Source organism: Papio anubis, chromosome 10, assembly GCF_008728515.1.
Source record: "Papio anubis isolate 15944 chromosome 10, Panubis1.0, whole genome shotgun sequence".
Taxonomy (NCBI): Eukaryota; Metazoa; Chordata; class Mammalia; order Primates; family Cercopithecidae; genus Papio; species Papio anubis.
Genome location: NC_044985.1, coordinates 126,085,944 through 126,095,595, shown reverse-complemented (window position 1 = coordinate 126,095,595; position 9,652 = coordinate 126,085,944). Strand labels below are relative to the sequence as shown.

At 50.7% G+C, this 9,652-nt stretch overlaps 1 long non-coding RNA gene across 1 annotated transcript; it reads right to left on the bottom strand.

Moving 5' to 3' along the window:
• Nucleotides 1–1,686: 1,686 nt before the first annotated feature.
• Nucleotides 1,687–4,994, bottom strand: LOC116269223. The gene is made up of 2 exons (XR_004176696.1): nucleotides 3,980–4,994; nucleotides 1,687–3,157 (listed from the first exon to the last, which is right to left on the bottom strand). It is a non-coding gene; the product is annotated as an uncharacterized LOC116269223 (long non-coding RNA).
• Between the last annotated feature and the right edge of the window lie 4,658 nt (nucleotides 4,995–9,652).

Sequence of the window (9,652 nt, the reverse complement as noted above, 5' to 3'; positions counted from 1 at the left end):
TGGCGTGTGGGGTTTTTGTTTTGTGTTGTTCCTGTATCATTTCTTAACAAATCAACATACACAGCAACATTAGAGATTCGGTTTTCAAAATGGGATTAGCAATTGGGGCCACTGAGGAGGGAAATCCTAAACTTGAGGACTGTTCAAAGGGACCGCAGTCTAAACTATTTTGCTTTATTCATTGTTCATTGGGATGAGCACTGCCATTTAAAATGCTCAGAAGTGGGGATTTACAGTGAAGTAAGAGCCGTCTTGGGATCTATCATCCCTTCCTGCACGGCGGCATCGTTCAGTCTGTGAAAGGAAATTAAATTCTGGGACCTCAAACTCATTTAGCCAAAGGGAAAAGTCAAGCTGGGAACTGGGTCCTGCAGACCTGCCTCTCCCTTTTGGTTCCTAAATAAAATGGCTACAAGATGAAAAGTCACCTTCTCCCCCATATTTTGCCCACAAGAAAATTCCTAGAGCTGCAAGGTCTTTTAATGTGTTTCTGTTAAAATTTCTCCATGGAATGTAAACTGGTGGCTTATCTTTACAGGTGCCGTCACCCTCCTGCCTGTCAGACACAAATACATGTCAGATTGCTTTCCTGCCCCATTTTCGTCTATGTCGTCTTATGTGAAAAAAATGCAGATTCACTGAACCAAAGGCACGAATGACTATTTTTCCCTACCCGCCTCTTACATGAAAATCGTGTACTTCCCAATATCTCGCCCTTTCCCCTTTAAATTTGGAGTCCTCAAAATCATCTTCAGAGAAGGGCATAGACCTGTCTCCTGGGGTCTTTGACAAATCTCTTAAAATGATTGAGACTTGTCTCGTCATTTTTCTCTCTGGACACGTCTTGGCTTAGGAACGTTGTGTTGAGTCCTTGGTCATTTGAGACTGAGCTCAGGGGAAGATCACAGCCCATCCCTTCTGCACTCACTCTCTGGTCCTGGCTGTGGGGCCACAAGTGTCTCCCGGTGTTTCCATTAGGGCTGAAAACTCTCACCCTGTTTGCTAGAACCTTCCCTTCATTCTTGGGAGGTTGTTAAGCTGTGATGGAATCCAGCTTCAAAAATGCTATCTGGTGATAAATCTGTGGTGAATTCTGGAACAAACTCACTTGGGCAAAGCAGAGAAACCCCACTCCTGGGGTTTGACTCATTCCAGACCATCTGCCGTTTGCACAGTTGATCTAGAAAATGTCTGGAAGCACCATGAAGCCACCAGTGCTTGATGCCCTGGGGCTGGGATAGCGTGGAGAGGAGCCCAGAGATGCACGGCTCAGGGAGATACCACAGTTCCCTGAGCAGCACTGGGATTCAGGAGCTGCCACTGGGTCAGATAAGCCAGAGTCTCACAGGGATGGGAAATCCACCATTCAACACCCAACTGAAGTTACTCTGGTAAGAATACTCGGCTACCAGGTGAGACCCTCCAAAGATCAGTGGAGAAAGAACAGGAGCCTTGTAGGGACTGGCCCAACTCTGAGCAGCTCAATTCTGATGGCCCTGAAGTAACTGGCCCTCAGTTTAACCCTCAGCAGATACAAGAACAGACACCATCCAGAGGGGGACGACGGCACTGTGGCATGCAGCTGTCCCTATAACATACCACAACCAGGCCTGAAAGAAGACAAGACCTGGTCAACAACCAAGAGGAAACACAGAGCAGTGGAAACAAATCGATGGGAGAGGCAGATACTGGAGCTGAAAAGAATTTAAAGTGAGTGTGATCACTTATGCTTACAAATACAATGACAAGATAGAGAAGAGCAGCAGAGAACTGGAAATTTCAAAAAGGGATCAGATGAAGATTATAAAACTCAGAGATGCAATAACTGAAGTTCAGAATTCAATCCACAGGCTTGACAGGAGTTTGGTCACAAAGGACTGGAGGAAAACTCAAAATAAATAATCCGCTCCCCCCTGCCCCACCACAAAAAAAAGGTAGGGAAGAGAAGATGCCAGCACAGAGGCAGGTTAGAGATGCCTAAACTGCAGTCGGAAGGTCTAATGATGAAAGGGTCTGATGAGAGAATGGGGCAGAGGGAATATTGGAAGCAATAATGACCAAGAATTTTCCAAACTTGAAGAAAGTCACAAACCACACCCAGCAGACAGGTCTGAGCAGGAGCTCGCAGGCTCAGGCCGCATCTCACAACCCACGGGCAGGCAGAGCAGCTCCAGGCAGACGCCCGGGACCCCACGCTCATCTTGTCTGGGGCACAAGCTGCTTGTTTTTCTGCAACCAAGCTGTGTAAGTCCAGGGGAGTGTAGACGTCATTCCATAGCTAACCACTTGCATCTCAACACCTTAAACATTAGCTTCTGATGGCTGACGAGTGTGCAGGGTTCTGTGTATCCGGCCGAGGGTCTGCTCATGGATCTGAGCTGGCAGGAGGCTGGGCTTGCTGGCCAGGTCCAGAATGGCCTTGAGCCCGTGTCTGCCCAGCTGTGGACTAGAGGGCCAGTGGCTGAGCCTCAGCTCGCATCCTGCAGGCTGCCGTGGGCGTGCTCCCCTCCAGGATGGGCAGGCTTCTAACAGGGGCCTTGAAAACTCACCAGGCCTCTTAGGGGGTCTGATGCCGGTTACAAAGTCACATTTGATCTGACAAAGTGAGCCACTGGCCAGTCCAGAGGCAAGGGGTGAAGAGCGGACTCCAGGCCTGGATGGGAGGAGGGCAGGGTCTTCTTGGAGAGGGCGGAATGCAGGAGGGATGCAGATGGGCCTTTTGTGCTGTTTTATAAAATATCCGGTTCTCTGTCCACAGCCTCACTGAGGTGCAACTGACTATACTAAACCGCGTTTACTCAAAATGCACAGTATGATGAGTTTCCACTCCTGTCTGCACCCTGGAACCAGCAGCATGATCAGGACAGTCCTCAGGCCCCTTGTTGTCCACCCAAGAAAAGCCAGTGCCAGGCCTCTGCAAGTGTAGACAATGAGAGCCCCAATAGTTCCTCCACGCAACCTCAGGCTGGAGTGGGCACGGTCCAGGTGTGGGGTGTGGTGTTGGAGCTGACGGTTTCTACGGCACCAAAGCACCCACATATCCTGCTGGTCAGACTGGGGAGGTGAGAGTTTCGGGTCACGGTCTCAGGTGTGTCCAGTGGAGCTGCAACCCCTCCCTCTGCATAGTCCCCAGGTGTATAATTTGGATGCCTGTAACCTGTGGAGAGATACACTATTTTCACGGATAGGACAACTCCTTACATGAAGCTTTCATTCTCCCCAAATTCACGGAGACTCCAAACGCATAAAGTGTGGGTATTGCTTGTGTGTTGGTGTTTGCTTATTTTGGAATTGTGACGTTCGAAACTTGCATGGAAGGGAAAAGATGCAAGAATGGCCAGGACAAGTTTGAAAACAAGGAGCAAGGTGGGACTGTGTCCCCTCCACCCCGCCCACTGCTCCCGCAGGGCAGAGTTCTCACGGCAGAAGCCTCCTCAGATGGAACATGCCAAGGGGATTAATTCAGACAAAATAAGGGCTTTGGTCTGCTGGGGCATTTTGTAATTCTTCACCGGAAGTAAAAGTTACTGACATATACCTTGGTGTATTGGTGGAAATTTATGTATTTCCCACTAAGATACAAAGAGACACAGAGGGAGGGAGAGGGAGAGATACAGAGGGAGAGGGAGAGACACGGGGTGGGGGAGAGACACAGAGGGGGGAGGCAGACGGCACAGTCTTTTGCTAATGACCTGTTTATAAAGAAGCCTCAATTTCATGAAGATTTATGAGGGTTTCAGGATCCCAATACTCTTTATAAATGAAGCTTTCCACTGAGATATTTAAACTGCGAGTACTTATAGAAATTGAGACAAAGCTGAAGCCACTTCACTTAAAATTGGGTACTATTTATGAGTGGTTCCCTTATTTTCTGCATTGTCATTTTTAGAAAACACTGACTTTTATCCTTGTCTGCTCAGGGTGCCATAATAAAATACCGTGGACCGGGCAGCGTAGATAACAGATGTTTATTTCTCACCGTCTGGAGCCCAGGAGTCCAAGGTCACCGCGCTGGCGTGATGTGGTCGTGGTCGGCTCTGATGAGCCCCTCTTCCTGGCTTGCAGATGGCCACCTGCTCACCGCGCCCTCACAGGGCAGAGGGAGAGGAGAGAAGGAGAGGGAGGGAGGGGGAGGGAGCATGCGAACTCACTCGGGGGTCTGTTCTCACAAGGACACTGATTCCGTCACGGGGCTCCCGCACTCACGACCCCATCTAACCCTCATCACCTCCCAAAGCTCCCGCCTTCAAATACAATCACATTTGGGGTCAGGGCTTCAACACAGAGATTTTGGGAGGACACATTCCATCACACCTGTTTTAATGTGATCATCAGAAATGAGAAAAATCACTTTGTGACATAAAGAAAACAAAAAACTGTGAAACTCTGAAAACTAATCCTCAGTGTGAAAATTAAAATAGTATCAATGATTATTTTCTCCTCCAGTTTCTGAGGTTTAGTTAAAATTGGAAGATAAATATCACTCACAGGGCCAAGGAGCTATTCAAACAGCGTGACCCGAGGGTGCCTGGAGGGTCCTCTCTGCAGGGACCCCCGGGGGCTTGCAGTGCAACGTTCAGGCAAGCCCGAGCCCTGGCGGTGGGATGGGAACACTCAGGTGCACACAGGCCCCATGGGAAGGGCCCGAGCCCATTGTTGCCCACGCTGGGGGAGCCTGAGCTGCAGCACAGGGTTTAGCAGCCGGGCTGGGGCCACAATGCCCAAGGCTGAACCTCACTCCCAGTCACTGCTCTTGTCCGCATCTGAACCTCACTTCTCAGTCGCTGCTCTTGCCTGTGGACAAACTATTTCACTCAAGTCATTTCCCTCCCTTTAAAATGAGGACACCTGCATCTGACGACCCGCACTGTGTTTCTCTGAGAATTAAAACCCTTGATACCGGAACACACAAACCGTGTCTATCTTGGAGCGGAGATGCCGTGCCCGTGATGTTATCACCACCAGCATCCCCACTAAGCAGCCCCGGGCATTGCCCGGTCACCGCCAATGCCAAGGAAGTGCATCCTGTGGCCACCACGAGAAACCCCCAGTTCATCAGTTTGGCAGGGGCGTCTCACCTCCTGGAATTTCTCCTGCTTCTGAGTCCATTACTTGGGACCATGAGAAAAACCTGCCATCCCCCGTGTCCTCTGCCTGCCTCCACTTGTGAATCTGCGGGGGCCCCAGGATACCGAGTGGCAGAGGGTTCAAGGGGACTGCGGAGGGAGCTCGGGGGCCATTAGGATGGTGGCAGGGTTCAGGGACTTACTGAGGAGGGCTCGGGGGCCCCAGGATGGTGGCAGGGTTCAGGGACTTACTGCGGAGGGCTCGGGGGCCCCAGGATGGTGGCAGGGTTCAGGGACTTGTGGGAGGAGCTCGGGGGGGCTAGGATAGTGGCAGGGAGTTCAGGGACTTTCTCTGCCGGAGGGCTCGGGGAGCTAGGATGAATGGCAGGGGTTCAAGGGGACTTTACTGCGGAGGGCTTGGCTGGGTCCACAACACCCTCAGAGCTCAGCTTGCTCCTGTGTTAGCAATGAGAGCTTAGGAGAGCCTCGTGCCAGGGGCTGCCTTGCTGGTGACGACACTGTGCGGTGCTGGTGAAGATGCTGGGGTTTGGGGGATGACAGTGAGGGCGAGGCCTCAGCCTCTGGGTTCAGTGCCCGCGTCTCACGGTACCTGGGCAAGCTGCCTTCTCTGAGGCCCTCGTCCCTCTCCCTGGCGCGGCTTCCGACGGACTGTTCTGCAATCCTCACGTAGACGGCCTCAAAGCCATTTCTGAGCTCCTGTGTGTAGATCCTTTCTCCCTGAGGTCCTGATTGGGACCATCTTGGTTCTATCCTTCACCCGTTATCTTCCCGGAATGAGGGAAAGAAGCTGCTCGCCGTATGGGGAAGTGCCCGTGGTCCCTGCCAGCTTCTCCCCCCGCTAAACAGTGGAACTGGGTATCTGGAGATTCTGGGCAGAGAATTTCATTTAACCCCAGTGGATAAAAGGTTAGTTTTAGTTTCATGTTGCCTTGTTGCATGGGTTTGTTTTGGAAACATCTAGGATATTTTGAGTCAGTTTGAAGCATGCGTGGCTGGTGCCACTTAATAGTTTAGATGTGTTCTCAACAAGTTTGTTCATTTTCAAGGCTCTAAAGGAACAGAAGACATGTGATTTTGTCTGTATATATAGATATGTATCTTATGTATCTATATATCTATATATCTATACATATCTATAATCTATATATATCCATATATCTATATATAGACAGAGGTGAGCAGGTGACCAGTGTTTGGGGTCAGAGTATCCACAGGTGAGGCTTGTGTAAGAGACAGATCTACTAATCAAGGGAATGTTTTAAAACTGAAAATGCAAAATAAAACAAAAATATCTGATCACAAGGATAAATTAGCTGGAAAATTTGTTGTCTCCTCAAGGATTTGCTGTAGGGTTTTGGCCTGTGCAAAGTCCGACGTGAGTAAAAGGTTACTCTCTGTTTATGACATGTGTTGTCGTTTGATCCTGCAGCCATGAGGAGTCCTGAGAAGTCAGCCCACAGCATGGAGGACTTGGGGCCCCTCGAGTGCCCTGGTGGTCTCGCATCCCTGGTCATCATGCACCACCATGGTCTCCAGCTTCAGCGAAGAGCAGAGCACTCAAGCAGGTGAGTCAGGACCGGTTCAGCTGGTGCAGAGAACAGAGCTGCGTAAACTCAACACGGCCAACCTGACGATGGATCTAGGAAATGTGTCCACAGAACACAACATGGAATGCAACACGGAACACAGGCAAGTGTGCTTGGAAAATCACCTGACCACTCCTTTAAGAAAGAAAAAGAAAAGTGAAAACACGTCCAATTAAAAACTGATTCAAAATCACAGGCTGAGAAGAAATGCATTATCTGGAGGGTCAGTGGACTAAAGACCCCCAGAAATGTCTGCATCCCAATCCCAGGACCTGTGGATCCGCCGCTTGACATGAGAAAGAGCACTTGGCAGATGGGATCAAGTAATGAGCCGTGAAGTGAGGAGCTGCCCTGGGTTAGCCCAGTGGGACCCATGTCAGCACCAGGGCCCTAGGGTCACAGGATCTTCCTGAATTCACAGTGAGAGGGACAGGCACCCGCGTTCAGGGAGAAGGCAGCACGCTGGCCTGGAAGATGGAGAAGGGGGCCATGAAAAACCAAAAAGGTAAGAAAATGAGTTCTCCCTGGGGCCTTCAGAAAGGACTGCCCCTGCGGATACCTTAATCTTGGTCCAGTGACAGCCATGGGGCTTCCGGCCTCCAGAACTGTAAAATACTAAATGTGCGTGTGAAGCCCCTGCGCTCGTGGTGCTCGGCTGCTGCGGCAATCGGAAACTCAGGCGTAAGAGTTGTGTAAAATGTACATAAACAGGCAATTTAAACAAGCTCATTCTTATGAAGGATATGCAGGCATTTTCCAAAAAAGCTACACACAAATTAAACACAGGAGAATACTATTTTATATCTGAATTTTCTGAACTCGTTGAAGAAAATAACTAGGCTACAACCTCTCCGAGCAGAGGCGGCGTGCCTGGGACCCTGTTCTGAGCTGCGGAACATCGCATGCCAGGGCAGACAGCGGGAAAGGGCACCTGCAGGGCAGGCCCCCAGGAATGGCGCCGGAAATCCCCGACGAAACCGTAACAAACGTGAATGAGAGGCTCAAACTGAGAGACCCCTGCCAGAAGCAGCCAGGTTTCAGGATTAAAATAGCATCATCTGCGATGTAAATCAGCCGATTGTGAGGCAGGCACGCCATGAGCATCTCTGCAGGGATCCACTCCTGGTCCAGGCGCCCATCAGAAACGGCGGCACCTTTCTCAGCAGGTTTAAGTGAAGCGCTAGAAACAGCGACATTCACAGAGAACAAGACCGAAGCAAATGGACAGAGCTCTTTTGTAACGATCGCCCGAGGCAGCCTCAGAAGCAACCCCGTGCCAAGTCCTCCAGGACACGCTGTCTCCACGCCCGGAGAGCAGACCCCAGTGTGCTGTGACGTCCGAGATTCTTCCCTAAACTGGGATGAGGCCGGCCTCTCTCCACTCCCAGTTCTCTCCTGTCTAGGCAGAATCAAAATCATTCTCATCACTCTTGTGAAAGACCACCTTCCTGCATCTGAAGCCAAGCCCCCCCGCACCCCTGCTCTCCTCCCTGCTCGCTGCTTGCCCCCCAACACCTTCACCTGCTGCAGAGGAGCCTGATCTCCACATCGACGGTCCCTCCCAATACGGTTTAGATGTGCATCTCCTCCAAATCTCAGGTTGAAATGTGATCCCCAATGTTGGAGGTGGGGCCTGGTGGGAGGCATTTGGGGCACGGGGGCGGATCCCTTGTGAACGGCTTGGGCCACCCTTCGGGTCATGCATGAATTCCACCTCTGAGTTCATGCCAGGCCCATCTGTTAAAAAGTCTGGCACCTGCCCCTTCTCTCTCTTGTTCCCACTCTCACCATGTGACATCCTTACTTCCCCTTTGCCTGCGCCATGACTGGAAGCTCCCTGAGGCCCTCCCCGGGAGCAGACGCCAGTACCACACCTATTGTACAGTCTGTAGAATCATGAGCCAATTAAATGTCTTTTCTTTATGAAAGATCCAGTCTCAGTCATTTCTATAAAGCAGCGTGAGAAGGGCCTAACACAGAAAATGGGTGCTGACGAGTGAGGCATTGCTAAAAAGATGCCTGACAATGTGAAAGCAGCTTTGGGACTGGGTAACAGGCAGAGGCTGGAGAGTGTGGAAGGCTCAGAAGGAGACAGGAAGACGAGGGAATGTTTGGAACTTCCTGGAGACTGGTTAAATGGTTGTGATCAAAATGCTGATAGAGGAATGGACAGTGAGGACCAGGCTGCCAGGTCTCAGATGGAGATGAGGGAGTTACTAGGAACTGGAGCAAAGGTCACCCTTTCTGTGCCTTAGCAGAGAGCTTGGCTGCACTATGTCTGTGCCTGAGGGCTCCAGGGAAGGTTGAACTTAAGAGTGATGACCTGGGGTATCTAGTAGAAGAAATTTCCAAGCAGCAAAGTGTTCAGGATGTGACCTGGCTGCTTCTAATAACCTATGGTCAGACGTGGGAACAAATAATGACTTAAAGTTGGAATTTATATTTAAAAGGAAAGCAGAGCATAAAAAGTTGGAAAATTTGCAGCCTAGTAATGTGGCAGAGGAGGAAAAAGTGTTTTCAGAAGAGGAATTCAAGTGGCTTGTGGAGCAACCACTTTCTAGAGAGACTAGCCTGACTAAAAGGGAGCCAGTGCTAATATCCAAGAAAATGGGAAAAAGGCCTTGAAGCGACTTCAGACATCCTGGGGGAGCCTCTTTCCATCACAGGCCTGGAGGCCTAAGAGGGAAAAATGGTGTCATGGACCATGCCCAGGGCACCAATGCCCTGTATCGCCTCAGGAAGCTGCTCCCTGCAAACCCCCTGCTTCAGTTCCAGCCTCAGCTCAAAGGGCCTGAGACACAGCTCAGGCCACCACTCCGGAAGACGCAAGTCATAAGCTGTGGCAGCTTTCACCTGGTGCTAAGCCTTAAGGCACACAGAATGCAAGTGAGAAGGAGGCTTGGCAGCCTCTAGCTGGATGTCAGAGGATGGGTGGGAAAGCCTGGGTGCCCAGGTGGAAGCCTGCTGCAGGGGCAAAGC